Below are 16,874 nucleotides of genomic sequence, written 5' to 3'. Positions count from 1 at the left end.
CCATTCCTCATTTAACCTGTGTCCTCAGTCTTACATGTATTCCACCTCTTCTCTGTGCATACAAAGTATGTGTTTGTTTGAAGCACTTCATTTTTGTGCAATGCATAATCTATTTACTTTCTACTAAAATACGCTGCCCACGTACAAGATGTACGAACCCTAGTTGCAGGTGCAAGCAGGCTGGTCTGAGAAACCAGGCCATTTGCGAACACAAAATAGCTTTTTCTGATGTATTAAATCGAAGGTACATGAAAGGGGTGTTTGGTTGTACCTTCAAATACCAAATTGTAGTGGTATGCAGAAATGTTTTTTCACCGTAATTTGGCCCAAAACAATCATACTTCACCACCATATCAGTGATTGTGGTAATCAATCCACAAAGATAAGTAGTCTCGTAAAAACCTCTTCCCCTTTGAGAATGTTTCAAAACAAACATTTTAATTACAGATATTGGTCCTATGGACCACTGCCTATTCAAATAAAATAACAATTAAACATATACATTTTGTTTTTTAAATGATCCTGTTTTCCTTTAATTAATAATATTAAGAACTACTTCTCCTTTTCCACAGTTTCAAGCTCGTACTTTGTGGCCCAACTGAGCTTGAGCCTCTCACTCTTTCATGATGTACTGATATATTGTCATTCTGATCTTTGAAAACAGTTGGGGATATAGCTCAGTGGTAGAGCATTTGACTGCAGATCAAGAGGTCCCTGGTTCAAATCCGGGTGTCCCCTAAACCTATTTTGGTTTTGGTGTTTGTAGCTGGGATCTTTCATAAAGTCCCTATGGATCACCATTGACAGAGTCAGTGTTCAGTTGGATCTTATACTTTATTAGCATTACAGTGTCACTGCTCAAAACCTGGGAATAAATGCATTTTTACACAGGGCGTGGGAACTTTCTGAAACATCATTGATTTATTTTGGAATCCGGCTCTTCCTTTCACAGCTTCAAGCAAAGAGAATCACTATGAAAACAATTGAAAACTTTGTTATACAGTTTGGTGCTTCCTTGTAGCGCACTAAAGAAATGGCATAGTATACTCGGCAGCGCTGCAGTCAATCTATTTCTCATTTAACCTGTGTCCTCAGTCTTACATATATTCCCCCTCTCCTCTGTGCATACAAAATATGTGTTTGTTTAAAGCACTTCATTCTTGTGCAACGTAGAAACTATTTAATTTCTCCTTAAAACCTCTGCCTACGTGCAAAATGTATGAACCCTCGTTGCAGATGAAAAAAGGCTGGCTCGAAGACTCAGGCCATTTTCGAACACAAAATGGCCTTTTCTGATATATTAAATTGATGGTACTTGAAAGGGACGTTTGGGTGTACCTTCCAAATACCAAATTGCAGTGGTATGTAGAAATGTTTTTCGTCCATCATTTGGCCCAAAACAATCATACTTCACCACCATCTCGGTGATTGTGGTAACCAATCCGCGAAAGGATAAGGCGTCCCGTAAAAACCTCTTCCCCTTTGAGTATGTTTCAAAACAAGCATTTTATGTACAGGCATTGGTCCTATGGACCACTGCCTGTTCAAATAAAATAACAATGAAACATATAAATATTTTTTTTAAACGATCCCGTTTTCCTTCAATAAATAATATTAAGAACTACTTCTCCTGTTCCACAGTTTCAAGCTTGTACTTTCCGGCCCAACTGAGCATTATGCTCACACTCTTTCATGAGGTACTGATATATTTTCATTCCGACTCACACAAACCGGTGGGGATATAGCTCAGTGGTAGAGCATTTGACTGCAGATCAAGAGGTCCCTGGTTCAAATCCAGGTGTCCCCTTGGCCTGTTTTGGTTCTTGTGTTTGTAGCTGGGACTTTTCATAAAACCCCTTTGGATCATCATTGACAGAGTCAGTGTTCGCTTGGATCTTACACTTTAATAGCATTACAATGTCACTGCTCAAAACCTGAGAGTAAATGCATTTTTATACAGGGCTCGGTATTTCGTATGGGAAATGTCTGAAAAAGCATTGATTTATTTTGGAATCTGGCTCTTCCTTTCACAGCACCAAACAAAGGGAATGGACTATGAAAGCAATTGACAACTTTGTTTTACAGTTTGGTGCTTCCTTCGATCGCACTACAGAAATTGCATAGAAAAGTAGGCAGAAATGCAGTCAATCTATTCCTCATTTAACCTGTGTCCTCAGTCTTACATGTATTCCACCTCTTCTCTGTGCATACAAAGTATGTGTTTGTTTGAAGCACTTCATTTTTGTGCAATGCATAATCCATTTACTTTCTACTAAAAAACGCTGCCCACGTACAAGATGTATGAACCCTAGTTGCAGGTGCAAGCAGGCTGGTCTGAGAAACCAGGCCATTTGCGAACACAAAATTGCTTTTTCTGATGTATTAAATCGAAAGTACATGAAATGGGTGTTTGGTTGTACCTTCAAATACCAAATTGTAGTGGTATGTAGAAATGTTTTTTCACCGTAATTTGACCCAAAACAATCATACTTCACCACCATATCAGTGATTGTGGTAATCATTCCACAAAGATAAGTAGTCTCGTAAAAACCTGTTCCTCTTTGAGAATGTTTCAAAACAAACATTTTAATTACAGATATTGGTCCTATGGACCACTGCCTATTCAAATAAAATAACAATTAAACATATACATTTTGTTTTTTAAATGATCCTGTTTTCCTTTAATTAATAATATTAAGAACTACTTCTCCTTTTCCACAGTTTCAAGCTCGTACTTTGTGGCCCAACTGAGCTTGAGCCTCTCACTCTTTCATGATGTACTGTTATATTGTCATTCTGATGTTTGAAAACAGTTGGGGATATAGCTCAGTGGTAGAGCATTTGACTGCAGATCAAGAGGTCCCTGGTTCAAATCCGGGTGTCCCCTAAACCTATTTTGGTTCTGGTGTTTGTAGCTAGGATCTTTCATAAAGTCCCTTTGGATCACCATTGACAGAGTCAGTGTTCAGTTGGATCTTATACTTTATTAGCATTACAGTGTCACTGCTCAAAACCTGGGAATAAATGCATTTTTACACAGGGCGTGGGAACTTTCTGAAACATCATTGATTTATTTTGGAATCCGGCTCTTCCTTTCACAGCTTCAAACAAAGAGAATGACTATGAAAACAATTGAAAACTTTGTTATACAGTTTGGTGCTTCCTTGTAGCGCACTAAAGAAATGGCATAGTATACTCGGCAGCGCTGCAGTCAATCTATTTCTCATTTAACATGTGTCCTCAGTCTTACATATATTCCTCCTCTCCTCTGTGCATACAAAATATGTGTTTGTTTAAAGCACTTCATTCTTGTGCAACGTAGAAACTATTTAATTTCTCCTTAAAACCTCTGCCTACGTGCAAAATGTATGAACCCTCGTTGCAGATGAAAAAAGGCTGGCTCGAAGACTCAGGTCATTTTCGAACACAAAATGGCCTTTTCTGATATATTAAATTGATGGTACTTGAAAGGGACATTTGGGTGTACCTTCCAAATACCAAATTGCAGTGGTATGTAGAAATGTTTTTCGGCCATCATTTGGCCCAAAACAATCATACTTCACCACCATCTCGGTGATTGTGGTAACCAATCCGCGAAAGGATAAGGCGTCCCGTAAAAACCTCTTCCCCTTTGAGAATGTTTCAAAACAAGCATTTTATGTACAGGCATTGGTCCTATGGACCACTGCCTGTTCAAATAAAATAACAATGAAACATATAAATATATTTTTTAAACGATCCCGTTTTCCTTCAATAAATAATATTAAGAACTACTTCTCCTGTTCCACAGTTTCAAGCTTGTACTTTCCGGCCCAACTGAGCATGATGCTCACACTCTTTCATGAGGTACTGATATATTTTCATTCCGACTCTCACAAACAGGTGGGGATATAGCTCAGTGGTAGAGCATTTGACTGCAGATCAAGAGGTCCCTGGTTCAAATCCAGGTGTCCCCTTGGCATGTTTTGGTTCTTGTGTTTGTAGCTGGGACTTTTCATAAAACCCCTTTGGATCATCATTGACAGAGTCAGTGTTCGCTTGGATCTTACACTTTAACAGCATTACAATGTCACTGCTCAAAACCTGAGAGTAAATGCATTTTTATACAGGGCTCGGTATTCCGTATGGGAAATGTCTGAAAAAGCATTGATTTATTTTGGAATCTGGCTCTTCCTTTCACAGCACCAAACAAAGGGAATGGACTATGAAAGCAATTGGCAACTTTGTTTTACAGTTTAGTGCTTCCTTCAATCGCACTACAGAAATTGCATAGAAAAGTGGGCAGCAATGCAGTCAATCTATTCCTCATTTAACCTGTGTCCTCAGTCTTACATGTATTCCACCTCTTCTCTGTGCATACAAAGTATGTGTTTGTTTGAAGCACTTCATTTTTGTGCAATGCATAATCTATTTACTTTCTACTAAAATACGCTGCCCACGTACAAGATGTACGAACCCTAGTTGCAGGTGCAAGCAGGCTGGTCTGAGAAACCAGGCCATTTGCGAACACAAAATAGCTTTTTCTGATGTATTAAATCGAAGGTACATGAAAGGGGTGTTTGGTTGTACCTTCAAATACCAAATTGTAGTGGTATGCAGAAATGTTTTTTCACCGTAATTTGGCCCAAAACAATCATACTTCACCACCATATCAGTGATTGTGGTAATCAATCCACAAAGATAAGTAGTCTCGTAAAAACCTCTTCCCCTTTGAGAATGTTTCAAAACAAACATTTTAATTACAGATATTGGTCCTATGGACCACTGCCTATTCAAATAAAATAACAATTAAACATATACATTTTGTTTTTTAAATGATCCTGTTTTCCTTTAATTAATAATATTAAGAACTACTTCTCCTTTTCCACAGTTTCAAGCTCGTACTTTGTGGCCCAACTGAGCTTGAGCCTCTCACTCTTTCATGATGTACTGATATATTGTCATTCTGATCTTTGAAAACAGTTGGGGATATAGCTCAGTGGTAGAGCATTTGACTGCAGATCAAGAGGTCCCTGGTTCAAATCCGGGTGTCCCCTAAACCTGTTTTGGTTTTGGTGTTTGTAGCTGGGATCTTTCATAAAGTCCCTATGGATCACCATTGACAGAGTCAGTGTTCAGTTGGATCTTATACTTTATTAGCATTACAGTGTCACTGCTCAAAACCTGGGAATAAATGCATTTTTACACAGGGCGTGGGAACTTTCTGAAACATCATTGATTTATTTTGGAATCCGGCTCTTCCTTTCACAGCTTCAAGCAAAGAGAATCACTATGAAAACAATTGAAAACTTTGTTATACAGTTTGGTGCTTCCTTGTAGCGCACTAAAGAAATGGCATAGTATACTCGGCAGCGCTGCAGTCAATCTATTTCTCATTTAACCTGTGTCCTCAGTCTTACATATATTCCCCCTCTCCTCTGTGCATACAAAATATGTGTTTGTTTAAAGCACTTCATTCTTGTGCAACGTAGAAACTATTTAATTTCTCCTTAAAACCTCTGCCTACGTGCAAAATGTATGAACCCTCGTTGCAGATGAAAAAAGGCTGGCTCGAAGACTCAGGCCATTTTCGAACACAAAATGGCCTTTTCTGATATATTAAATTGATGGTACTTGAAAGGGACGTTTGGGTGTACCTTCCAAATACCAAATTGCAGTGGTATGTAGAAATGTTTTTCGTCCATCATTTGGCCCAAAACAATCATACTTCACCACCATCTCGGTGATTGTGGTAACCAATCCGCGAAAGGATAAGGCGTCCCGTAAAAACCTCTTCCCCTTTGAGTATGTTTCAAAACAAGCATTTTATGTACAGGCATTGGTCCTATGGACCACTGCCTGTTCAAATAAAATAACAATGAAACATATAAATATTTTTTTTAAACGATCCCGTTTTCCTTCAATAAATAATATTAAGAACTACTTCTCCTGTTCCACAGTTTCAAGCTTGTACTTTCCGGCCCAACTGAGCATTATGCTCACACTCTTTCATGAGGTACTGATATATTTTCATTCCGACTCACACAAACAGGTGGGGATATAGCTCAGTGGTAGAGCATTTGACTGCAGATCAAGAGGTCCCTGGTTCAAATCCAGGTGTCCCCTTGGCCTGTTTTGGTTCTTGTGTTTGTAGCTGGGACTTTTCATAAAACCCCTTTGGATCATCATTGACAGAGTCAGTGTTCGCTTGGATCTTACACTTTAATAGCATTACAATGTCACTGCTCAAAACCTGAGAGTAAATGCATTTTTATACAGGGCTCGGTATTTCGTATGGGAAATGTCTGAAAAAGCATTGATTTATTTTGGAATCTGGCTCTTCCTTTCACAGCACCAAACAAAGGGAATGGACTATGAAAGCAATTGACAACTTTGTTTTACAGTTTGGTGCTTCCTTCGATCGCACTACAGAAATTGCATAGAAAAGAAGGCAGAAATGCAGTCAATCTATTCCTCATTTAACCTGTGTCCTCAGTCTTACATGTATTCCACCTCTTCTCTGTGCATACAAAGTATGTGTTTGTTTGAAGCACTTCATTTTTGTGCAATGCATAATCTATTTACTTTCTACTAAAAAACGCTGCCCACGTACAAGATGTATGAACCCTAGTTGCAGGTGCAAGCAGGCTGGTCTGAGAAACCAGGCCATTTGCGAACACAAAATTGCTTTTTCTGATGTATTAAATCGAAGGTACATGAAATGGGTGTTTGGTTGTACCTTCAAATACCAAATTGTAGTGGTATGTAGAAATTTTTTTTCACCGTAATTTGACCCAAAACAATCATACTTCACCACCATATCAGTGATTGTGGTAATCATTCCACAAAGATAAGTAGTCTCGTAAAAACCTGTTCCTCTTTGAGAATGTTTCAAAACAAACATTTTAATTACAGATATTGGTCCTATGGACCACTGCCTATTCAAATAAAATAACAATTAAACATATACATTTTGTTTTTTAAATGATCCTGTTTTCCTTTAATTAATAATATTAAGAACTACTTCTCCTTTTCCACAGTTTCAAGCTCGTACTTTGTGGCCCAACTGAGCTTGAGCCTCTCACTCTTTCATGATGTACTGTTATATTGTCATTCTGATCTTTGAAAACAGTTGGGGATATAGCTCAGTGGTAGAGCATTTGACTGCAGATCAAGAGGTCCCTGGTTCAAATCCAGGTGTCCCCTAAACCTATTTTGGTTCTGGTGTTTGTAGCTAGGATCTTTCATAAAGTCCCTTTGGATCACCATTGACAGAGTCTGTGTTCAGTTGGATCTTATACTTTATTAGCATTACAGTGTCACTGCTCAAAACCTGGGAATAAATGCATTTTTACACAGGGCGTGGGAACTTTCTGAAACATCATTGATTTATTTTGGAATCCGGCTCTTCCTTTCACAGCTTCAAACAAAGAGAATGACTATGAAAACAATTGAAAACTTTGTTATACAGTTTGGTGCTTCCTTGTAGCGCACTAAAGAAATGGCATAGTATACTCGGCAGCGCTGCAGTCAATCTATTTCTCATTTAACATGTGTCCTCAGTCTTACATATATTCCTCCTCTCCTCTGTGCATACAAAATATGTGTTTGTTTAAAGCACTTCATTCTTGTGCAACGTAGAAACTATTTAATTTCTCCTTAAAACCTCTGCCTACGTGCAAAATGTATGAACCCTCGTTGCAGATGAAAAAAGGCTGGCTCGAAGACTCAGGTCATTTTCGAACACAAAATGGCCTTTTCTGATATATTAAATTGATGGTACTTGAAAGGGACATTTGGGTGTACCTTCCAAATACCAAATTGCAGTGGTATGTAGAAATGTTTTTCGTCCATCATTTGGCCCAAAACAATCATACTTCACCACCATCTCGGTGATTGTGGTAACCAATCCGCGAAAGGATAAGGCGTCCCGTAAAAACCTCTTCCCCTTTGAGAATGTTTCAAAACAAGCATTTTATGTACAGGCATTGGTCCTATGGACCACTGCCTGTTCAAATAAAATAACAATGAAACATATAAATATTTTTTTTAAACGATCCCGTTTTCCTTCAATACATAATATTAAGAACTACTTCTCCTGTTCCACAGTTTCAAGCTTGTACTTTCCGGCCCAACTGAGCATGATGCTCACACTCTTTCATGAGGTACTGATATATTTTCATTCCGACTCTCACAAACAGGTGGGGATATAGCTCAGTGGTAGAGCATTTGACTGCAGATCAAGAGGTCCCTGGTTCAAATCCAGGTGTCCCCTTGGCATGTTTTGGTTCTTGTGTTTGTAGCTGGGACTTTTCATAAAACCCCTTTGGATCATCATTGACAGAGTCAGTGTTCGCTTGGATCTTACACTTTAACAGCATTACAATGTCACTGCTCAAAACCTGAGAGTAAATGCATTTTTATACAGGGCTCGGTATTCCGTATGGGAAATGTCTGAAAAAGCATTGATTTATTTTGGAATCTGGCTCTTCCTTTCACAGCACCAAACAAAGGGAATGGACTATGAAAGCAATTGGCAACTTTGTTTTACAGTTTAGTGCTTCCTTCAATCGCACTACAGAAATTGCATAGAAAAGTGGGCAGCAATGCAGTCAATCTATTCCTCATTTAACCTGTGTCCTCAGTCTTACATGTATTCCACCTCTTCTCTGTGCATACAAAGTATGTGTTTGTTTGAAGCACTTCATTTTTGTGCAATGCATAATCTATTTACTTTCTACTAAAATACGCTGCCCACGTACAAGATGTACGAACCCTAGTTGCAGGTGCAAGCAGGCTGGTCTGAGAAACCAGGCCATTTGCGAACACAAAATAGCTTTTTCTGATGTATTAAATCGAAGGTACATGAAAGGGGTGTTTGGTTGTACCTTCAAATACCAAATTGTAGTGGTATGCAGAAATGTTTTTTCACCGTAATTTGGCCCAAAACAATCATACTTCACCACCATATCAGTGATTGTGGTAATCAATCCACAAAGATAAGTAGTCTCGTAAAAACCTCTTCCCCTTTGAGAATGTTTCAAAACAAACATTTTAATTACAGATATTGGTCCTATGGACCACTGCCTATTCAAATAAAATAACAATTAAACATATACATTTTGTTTTTTAAATGATCCTGTTTTCCTTTAATTAATAATATTAAGAACTACTTCTCCTTTTCCACAGTTTCAAGCTCGTACTTTGTGGCCCAACTGAGCTTGAGCCTCTCACTCTTTCATGATGTACTGATATATTGTCATTCTGATCTTTGAAAACAGTTGGGGATATAGCTCAGTGGTAGAGCATTTGACTGCAGATCAAGAGGTCCCTGGTTCAAATCCGGGTGTCCCCTAAACCTGTTTTGGTTTTGGTGTTTGTAGCTGGGATCTTTCATAAAGTCCCTATGGATCACCATTGACAGAGTCAGTGTTCAGTTGGATCTTATACTTTATTAGCATTACAGTGTCACTGCTCAAAACCTGGGAATAAATGCATTTTTACACAGGGCGTGGGAACTTTCTGAAACATCATTGATTTATTTTGGAATCCGGCTCTTCCTTTCACAGCTTCAAGCAAAGAGAATCACTATGAAAACAATTGAAAACTTTGTTATACAGTTTGGTGCTTCCTTGTAGCGCACTAAAGAAATGGCATAGTATACTCGGCAGCGCTGCAGTCAATCTATTTCTCATTTAACCTGTGTCCTCAGTCTTACATATATTCCCCCTCTCCTCTGTGCATACAAAATATGTGTTTGTTTAAAGCACTTCATTCTTGTGCAACGTAGAAACTATTTAATTTCTCCTTAAAACCTCTGCCTACGTGCAAAATGTATGAACCCTCGTTGCAGATGAAAAAAGGCTGGCTCGAAGACTCAGGCCATTTTCGAACACAAAATGGCCTTTTCTGATATATTAAATTGATGGTACTTGAAAGGGACGTTTGGGTGTACCTTCCAAATACCAAATTGCAGTGGTATGTAGAAATGTTTTTCGTCCATCATTTGGCCCAAAACAATCATACTTCACCACCATCTCGGTGATTGTGGTAACCAATCCGCGAAAGGATAAGGCGTCCCGTAAAAACCTCTTCCCCTTTGAGTATGTTTCAAAACAAGCATTTTATGTACAGGCATTGGTCCTATGGACCACTGCCTGTTCAAATAAAATAACAATGAAACATATAAATATTTTTTTTAAACGATCCCGTTTTCCTTCAATAAATAATATTAAGAACTACTTCTCCTGTTCCACAGTTTCAAGCTTGTACTTTCCGGCCCAACTGAGCATTATGCTCACACTCTTTCATGAGGTACTGATATATTTTCATTCCGACTTACACAAACAGGTGGGGATATAGCTCAGTGGTAGAGCATTTGACTGCAGATCAAGAGGTCCCTGGTTCAAATCCAGGTGTCCCCTTGGCCTGTTTTGGTTCTTGTGTTTGTAGCTGGGACTTTTCATAAAACCCCTTTGGATCATCATTGACAGAGTCAGTGTTCGCTTGGATCTTACACTTTAATAGCATTACAATGTCACTGCTCAAAACCTGAGAGTAAATGCATTTTTATACAGGGCTCGGTATTTCGTATGGGAAATGTCTGAAAAAGCATTGATTTATTTTGGAATCTGGCTCTTCCTTTCACAGCACCAAACAAAGGGAATGGACTATGAAAGCAATTGACAACTTTGTTTTACAGTTTGGTGCTTCCTTCGATCGCACTACAGAAATTGCATAGAAAAGTAGGCAGAAATGCAGTCAATCTATTCCTCATTTAACCTGTGTCCTCAGTCTTACATGTATTCCACCTCTTCTCTGTGCATACAAAGTATGTGTTTGTTTGAAGCACTTCATTTTTGTGCAATGCATAATCTATTTACTTTCTACTAAAAAACGCTGCCCACGTACAAGATGTATGAACCCTAGTTGCAGGTGCAAGCAGGCTGGTCTGAGAAACCAGGCCATTTGCGAACACAAAATTGCTTTTTCTGATGTATTAAATCGAAGGTACATGAAATGGGTGTTTGGTTGTACCTTCAAATACCAAATTGTAGTGGTATGTAGAAATGTTTTTTCACCGTAATTTGACCCAAAACAATCATACTTCACCACCATATCAGTGATTGTGGTAATCATTCCACAAAGATAAGTAGTCTCGTAAAAACCTGTTCCTCTTTGAGAATGTTTCAAAACAAACATTTTAATTACAGATATTGGTCCTATGGACCACTGCCTATTCAAATAAAATAACAATTAAACATATACATTTTGTTTTTTAAATGATCCTGTTTTCCTTTAATTAATAATATTAAGAACTACTTCTCCTTTTCCACAGTTTCAAGCTCGTACTTTGTGGCCCAACTGAGCTTGAGCCTCTCACTCTTTCATGATGTACTGTTATATTGTCATTCTGATCTTTGAAAACAGTTGGGGATATAGCTCAGTGGTAGAGCATTTGACTGCAGATCAAGAGGTCCCTGGTTCAAATCCAGGTGTCCCCTAAACCTATTTTGGTTCTGGTGTTTGTAGCTAGGATCTTTCATAAAGTCCCTTTGGATCACCATTGACAGAGTCTGTGTTCAGTTGGATCTTATACTTTATTAGCATTACAGTGTCACTGCTCAAAACCTGGGAATAAATGCATTTTTACACAGGGCGTGGGAACTTTCTGAAACATCATTGATTTATTTTGGAATCCGGCTCTTCCTTTCACAGCTTCAAACAAAGAGAATGACTATGAAAACAATTGAAAACTTTGTTATACAGTTTGGTGCTTCCTTGTAGCGCACTAAAGAAATGGCATAGTATACTCGGCAGCGCTGCAGTCAATCTATTTCTCATTTAACATGTGTCCTCAGTCTTACATATATTCCTCCTCTCCTCTGTGCATACAAAATATGTGTTTGTTTAAAGCACTTCATTCTTGTGCAACGTAGAAACTATTTAATTTCTCCTTAAAACCTCTGCCTACGTGCAAAATGTATGAACCCTCGTTGCAGATGAAAAAAGGCTGGCTCGAAGACTCAGGTCATTTTCGAACACAAAATGGCCTTTTCTGATATATTAAATTGATGGTACTTGAAAGGGACATTTGGGTAGACCTTCCAAATACCAAATTGCAGTGGTATGTAGAAATGTTTTTCGTCCATCATTTGGCCCAAAACAATCATACTTCACCACCATCTCGGTGATTGTGGTAACCAATCCGCGAAAGGATAAGGCGTCCCGTAAAAACCTCTTCCCCTTTGAGAATGTTTCAAAACAAGCATTTTATGTACAGGCATTGGTCCTATGGACCACTGCCTGTTCAAATAAAATAACAATGAAACATATAAATATTTTTTTTAAACGATCCCGTTTTCCTTCAATACATAATATTAAGAACTACTTCTCCTGTTCCACAGTTTCAAGCTTGTACTTTCCGGCCCAACTGAGCATGATGCTCACACTCTTTCATGAGGTACTGATATATTTTCATTCCGACTCTCACAAACAGGTGGGGATATAGCTCAGTGGTAGAGCATTTGACTGCAGATCAAGAGGTCCCTGGTTCAAATCCAGGTGTCCCCTTGGCATGTTTTGGTTCTTGTGTTTGTAGCTGGGACTTTTCATAAAACCCCTTTGGATCATCATTGACAGAGTCAGTGTTCGCTTGGATCTTACACTTTAACAGCATTACAATGTCACTGCTCAAAACCTGAGAGTAAATGCATTTTTATACAGGGCTCGGTATTCCGTATGGGAAATGTCTGAAAAAGCATTGATTTATTTTGGAATCTGGCTCTTCCTTTCACAGCACCAAACAAAGGGAATGGACTATGAAAGCAATTGGCAACTTTGTTTTACAGTTTAGTGCTTCCTTCAATCGCACTACAGAAATTGCATAGAAAAGTGGGCAGCAATGCAGTCAATCTATTCCTCATTTAACCTGTGTCCTCAGTCTTACATGTATTCCACCTCTTCTCTGTGCATACAAAGTATGTGTTTGTTTGAAGCACTTCATTTTTGTGCAATGCATAATCTATTTACTTTCTACTAAAAAACGCTGCCCACGTACAAGATGTATGAACCCTAGTTGCAGGTGCAAGCAGGCTGGTCTGAGAAACCAGGCCATTTGCGAACACAAAATTGCTTTTTCTGATGTATTAAATCGAAGGTACATGAAATGGGTGTTTGGTTGTACCTTCAAATACCAAATTGTAGTGGTATGTAGAAATTTTTTTTCACCGTAATTTGACCCAAAACAATCATACTTCACCACCATATCAGTGATTGTGGTAATCATTCCACAAAGATAAGTAGTCTCGTAAAAACCTGTTCCTCTTTGAGAATGTTTCAAAACAAACATTTTAATTACAGATATTGGTCCTATGGACCACTGCCTATTCAAATAAAATAACAATTAAACATATACATTTTGTTTTTTAAATGATCCTGTTTTCCTTTAATTAATAATATTAAGAACTACTTCTCCTTTTCCACAGTTTCAAGCTCGTACTTTGTGGCCCAACTGAGCTTGAGCCTCTCACTCTTTCATGATGTACTGTTATATTGTCATTCTGATCTTTGAAAACAGTTGGGGATATAGCTCAGTGGTAGAGCATTTGACTGCAGATCAAGAGGTCCTTGGTTCAAATCCAGGTGTCCCCTAAACCTATTTTGGTTCTGGTGTTTGTAGCTAGGATCTTTCATAAAGTCCCTTTGGATCACCATTGACAGAGTCTGTGTTCAGTTGGATCTTATACTTTATTAGCATTACAGTGTCACTGCTCAAAACCTGGGAATAAATGCATTTTTACACAGGGCGTGGGAACTTTCTGAAACATCATTGATTTATTTTGGAATCCGGCTCTTCCTTTCACAGCTTCAAACAAAGAGAATGACTATGAAAACAATTGAAAACTTTGTTATACAGTTTGGTGCTTCCTTGTAGCGCACTAAAGAAATGGCATAGTATACTCGGCAGCGCTGCAGTCAATCTATTTCTCATTTAACATGTGTCCTCAGTCTTACATATATTCCTCCTCTCCTCTGTGCATACAAAATATGTGTTTGTTTAAAGCACTTCATTCTTGTGCAACGTAGAAACTATTTAATTTCTCCTTAAAACCTCTGCCTACGTGCAAAATGTATGAACCCTCGTTGCAGATGAAAAAAGGCTGGCTCGAAGACTCAGGTCATTTTCGAACACAAAATGGCCTTTTCTGATATATTAAATTGATGGTACTTGAAAGGGACATTTGGGTGTACCTTCCAAATACCAAATTGCAGTGGTATGTAGAAATGTTTTTCGTCCATCATTTGGCCCAAAACAATCATACTTCACCACCATCTCGGTGATTGTGGTAACCAATCCGCGAAAGGATAAGGCGTCCCGTAAAAACCTCTTCCCCTTTGAGAATGTTTCAAAACAAGCATTTTATGTACAGGCATTGGTCCTATGGACCACTGCCTGTTCAAATAAAATAACAATGAAACATATAAATATTTTTTTTAAACGATCCCGTTTTCCTTCAATACATAATATTAAGAACTACTTCTCCTGTTCCACAGTTTCAAGCTTGTACTTTCCGGCCCAACTGAGCATGATGCTCACACTCTTTCATGAGGTACTGATATATTTTCATTCCGACTCTCACAAACAGGTGGGGATATAGCTCAGTGGTAGAGCATTTGACTGCAGATCAAGAGGTCCCTGGTTCAAATCCAGGTGTCCCCTTGGCATGTTTTGGTTCTTGTGTTTGTAGCTGGGACTTTTCATAAAACCCCTTTGGATCATCATTGACAGAGTCAGTGTTCGCTTGGATCTTACACTTTAACAGCATTACAATGTCACTGCTCAAAACCTGAGAGTAAATGCATTTTTATACAGGGCTCGGTATTCCGTATGGGAAATGTCTGAAAAAGCATTGATTTATTTTGGAATCTGGCTCTTCCTTTCACAGCACCAAACAAAGGGAATGGACTATGAAAGCAATTGGCAACTTTGTTTTACAGTTTAGTGCTTCCTTCAATCGCACTACAGAAATTGCATAGAAAAGTGGGCAGCAATGCAGTCAATCTATTCCTCATTTAACCTGTGTCCTCAGTCTTACATGTATTCCACCTCTTCTCTGTGCATACAAAGTATGTGTTTGTTTGAAGCACTTCATTTTTGTGCAATGCATAATCTATTTACTTTCTACTAAAATACGCTGCCCACGTACAAGATGTACGAACCCTAGTTGCAGGTGCAAGCAGGCTGGTCTGAGAAACCAGGCCATTTGCGAACACAAAATAGCTTTTTCTGATGTATTAAATCGAAGGTACATGAAAGGGGTGTTTGGTTGTACCTTCAAATACCAAATTGTAGTGGTATGCAGAAATGTTTTTTCACCGTAATTTGGCCCAAAACAATCATACTTCACCACCATATCAGTGATTGTGGTAATCAATCCACAAAGATAAGTAGTCTCGTAAAAACCTCTTCCCCTTTGAGAATGTTTCAAAACAAACATTTTAATTACAGATATTGGTCCTATGGACCACTGCCTATTCAAATAAAATAACAATTAAACATATACATTTTGTTTTTTAAATGATCCTGTTTTCCTTTAATTAATAATATTAAGAACTACTTCTCCTTTTCCACAGTTTCAAGCTCGTACTTTGTGGCCCAACTGAGCTTGAGCCTCTCACTCTTTCATGATGTACTGATATATTGTCATTCTGATCTTTGAAAACAGTTGGGGATATAGCTCAGTGGTAGAGCATTTGACTGCAGATCAAGAGGTCCCTGGTTCAAATCCGGGTGTCCCCTAAACCTGTTTTGGTTTTGGTGTTTGTAGCTGGGATCTTTCATAAAGTCCCTATGGATCACCATTGACAGAGTCAGTGTTCAGTTGGATCTTATACTTTATTAGCATTACAGTGTCACTGCTCAAAACCTGGGAATAAATGCATTTTTACACAGGGCGTGGGAACTTTCTGAAACATCATTGATTTATTTTGGAATCCGGCTCTTCCTTTCACAGCTTCAAGCAAAGAGAATCACTATGAAAACAATTGAAAACTTTGTTATACAGTTTGGTGCTTCCTTGTAGCGCACTAAAGAAATGGCATAGTATACTCGGCAGCGCTGCAGTCAATCTATTTCTCATTTAACCTGTGTCCTCAGTCTTACATATATTCCCCCTCTCCTCTGTGCATACAAAATATGTGTTTGTTTAAAGCACTTCATTCTTGTGCAACGTAGAAACTATTTAATTTCTCCTTAAAACCTCTGCCTACGTGCAAAATGTATGAACCCTCGTTGCAGATGAAAAAAGGCTGGCTCGAAGACTCAGGCCATTTTCGAACACAAAATGGCCTTTTCTGATATATTAAATTGATGGTACTTGAAAGGGACGTTTGGGTGTACCTTCCAAATACCAAATTGCAGTGGTATGTAGAAATGTTTTTCGTCCATCATTTGGCCCAAAACAATCATACTTCAACACCATCTCGGTGATTGTGGTAACCAATCCGCGAAAGGATAAGGCGTCCCGTAAAAACCTCTTCCCCTTTGAGTATGTTTCAAAACAAGCATTTTATGTACAGGCATTGGTCCTATGGACCACTGCCTGTTCAAATAAAATAACAATGAAACATATAAATATTTTTTTTAAACGATCCCGTTTTCCTTCAATAAATAATATTAAGAACTACTTCTCCTGTTCCACAGTTTCAAGCTTGTACTTTCCGGCCCAACTGAGCATTATGCTCACACTCTTTCATGAGGTACTGATATATTTTCATTCCGACTTACACAAACAGGTGGGGATATAGCTCAGTGGTAGAGCATTTGACTGCAGATCAAGAGGTCCCTGGTTCAAATCCAGGTGTCCCCTTGGCCTGTTTTGGTTCTTGTGTTT

The 16,874-nt window shown here is 38.5% G+C and overlaps 16 non-coding genes across 16 annotated transcripts; all 16 read left to right on the top strand.

Moving 5' to 3' along the window:
* The first annotated feature begins 666 nt into the window (after nucleotides 1-666).
* On the top strand, nucleotides 667-738 carry TRNAC-GCA (transfer RNA cysteine (anticodon GCA)). The gene has a single exon. It is a non-coding gene; the product is annotated as a tRNA-Cys (tRNA).
* A 997-nt stretch (nucleotides 739-1,735) lies between these two features.
* On the top strand, nucleotides 1,736-1,807 carry TRNAC-GCA (transfer RNA cysteine (anticodon GCA)). The gene has a single exon. It is a non-coding gene; the product is annotated as a tRNA-Cys (tRNA).
* A 1,008-nt stretch (nucleotides 1,808-2,815) lies between these two features.
* TRNAC-GCA (transfer RNA cysteine (anticodon GCA)) lies at nucleotides 2,816-2,887 on the top strand. Its single transcript has one exon. It is a non-coding gene; the product is annotated as a tRNA-Cys (tRNA).
* Nucleotides 2,888-3,884: 997 nt separating this feature from the next.
* Nucleotides 3,885-3,956, top strand: TRNAC-GCA (transfer RNA cysteine (anticodon GCA)). The gene has a single exon. It is a non-coding gene; the product is annotated as a tRNA-Cys (tRNA).
* A 1,008-nt stretch (nucleotides 3,957-4,964) lies between these two features.
* Nucleotides 4,965-5,036, top strand: TRNAC-GCA (transfer RNA cysteine (anticodon GCA)). Its single transcript has one exon. It is a non-coding gene; the product is annotated as a tRNA-Cys (tRNA).
* Nucleotides 5,037-6,033: 997 nt separating this feature from the next.
* TRNAC-GCA (transfer RNA cysteine (anticodon GCA)) lies at nucleotides 6,034-6,105 on the top strand. The gene has a single exon. It is a non-coding gene; the product is annotated as a tRNA-Cys (tRNA).
* Nucleotides 6,106-7,113: 1,008 nt separating this feature from the next.
* TRNAC-GCA (transfer RNA cysteine (anticodon GCA)) lies at nucleotides 7,114-7,185 on the top strand. Its single transcript has one exon. It is a non-coding gene; the product is annotated as a tRNA-Cys (tRNA).
* A 997-nt stretch (nucleotides 7,186-8,182) lies between these two features.
* Nucleotides 8,183-8,254, top strand: TRNAC-GCA (transfer RNA cysteine (anticodon GCA)). Its single transcript has one exon. It is a non-coding gene; the product is annotated as a tRNA-Cys (tRNA).
* Nucleotides 8,255-9,262: 1,008 nt separating this feature from the next.
* On the top strand, nucleotides 9,263-9,334 carry TRNAC-GCA (transfer RNA cysteine (anticodon GCA)). Its single transcript has one exon. It is a non-coding gene; the product is annotated as a tRNA-Cys (tRNA).
* Nucleotides 9,335-10,331: 997 nt separating this feature from the next.
* TRNAC-GCA (transfer RNA cysteine (anticodon GCA)) lies at nucleotides 10,332-10,403 on the top strand. Its single transcript has one exon. It is a non-coding gene; the product is annotated as a tRNA-Cys (tRNA).
* Nucleotides 10,404-11,411: 1,008 nt separating this feature from the next.
* On the top strand, nucleotides 11,412-11,483 carry TRNAC-GCA (transfer RNA cysteine (anticodon GCA)). The gene has a single exon. It is a non-coding gene; the product is annotated as a tRNA-Cys (tRNA).
* Nucleotides 11,484-12,480: 997 nt separating this feature from the next.
* On the top strand, nucleotides 12,481-12,552 carry TRNAC-GCA (transfer RNA cysteine (anticodon GCA)). Its single transcript has one exon. It is a non-coding gene; the product is annotated as a tRNA-Cys (tRNA).
* Nucleotides 12,553-13,560: 1,008 nt separating this feature from the next.
* Nucleotides 13,561-13,632, top strand: TRNAC-GCA (transfer RNA cysteine (anticodon GCA)). Its single transcript has one exon. It is a non-coding gene; the product is annotated as a tRNA-Cys (tRNA).
* Nucleotides 13,633-14,629: 997 nt separating this feature from the next.
* Nucleotides 14,630-14,701, top strand: TRNAC-GCA (transfer RNA cysteine (anticodon GCA)). Its single transcript has one exon. It is a non-coding gene; the product is annotated as a tRNA-Cys (tRNA).
* A 1,008-nt stretch (nucleotides 14,702-15,709) lies between these two features.
* TRNAC-GCA (transfer RNA cysteine (anticodon GCA)) lies at nucleotides 15,710-15,781 on the top strand. Its single transcript has one exon. It is a non-coding gene; the product is annotated as a tRNA-Cys (tRNA).
* Nucleotides 15,782-16,778: 997 nt separating this feature from the next.
* On the top strand, nucleotides 16,779-16,850 carry TRNAC-GCA (transfer RNA cysteine (anticodon GCA)). Its single transcript has one exon. It is a non-coding gene; the product is annotated as a tRNA-Cys (tRNA).
* The last annotated feature ends 24 nt before the right edge of the window (nucleotides 16,851-16,874 follow it).

Source organism: Triturus cristatus, chromosome 4_1, assembly GCF_964204655.1.
Source record: "Triturus cristatus chromosome 4_1, aTriCri1.1, whole genome shotgun sequence".
NCBI lineage: Eukaryota > Metazoa > Chordata > Amphibia > Caudata > Salamandridae > Triturus > Triturus cristatus.
Note: the sequence above shows the minus strand (reverse complement) of the source record. Positions and strands in the feature narration are given on the sequence as shown.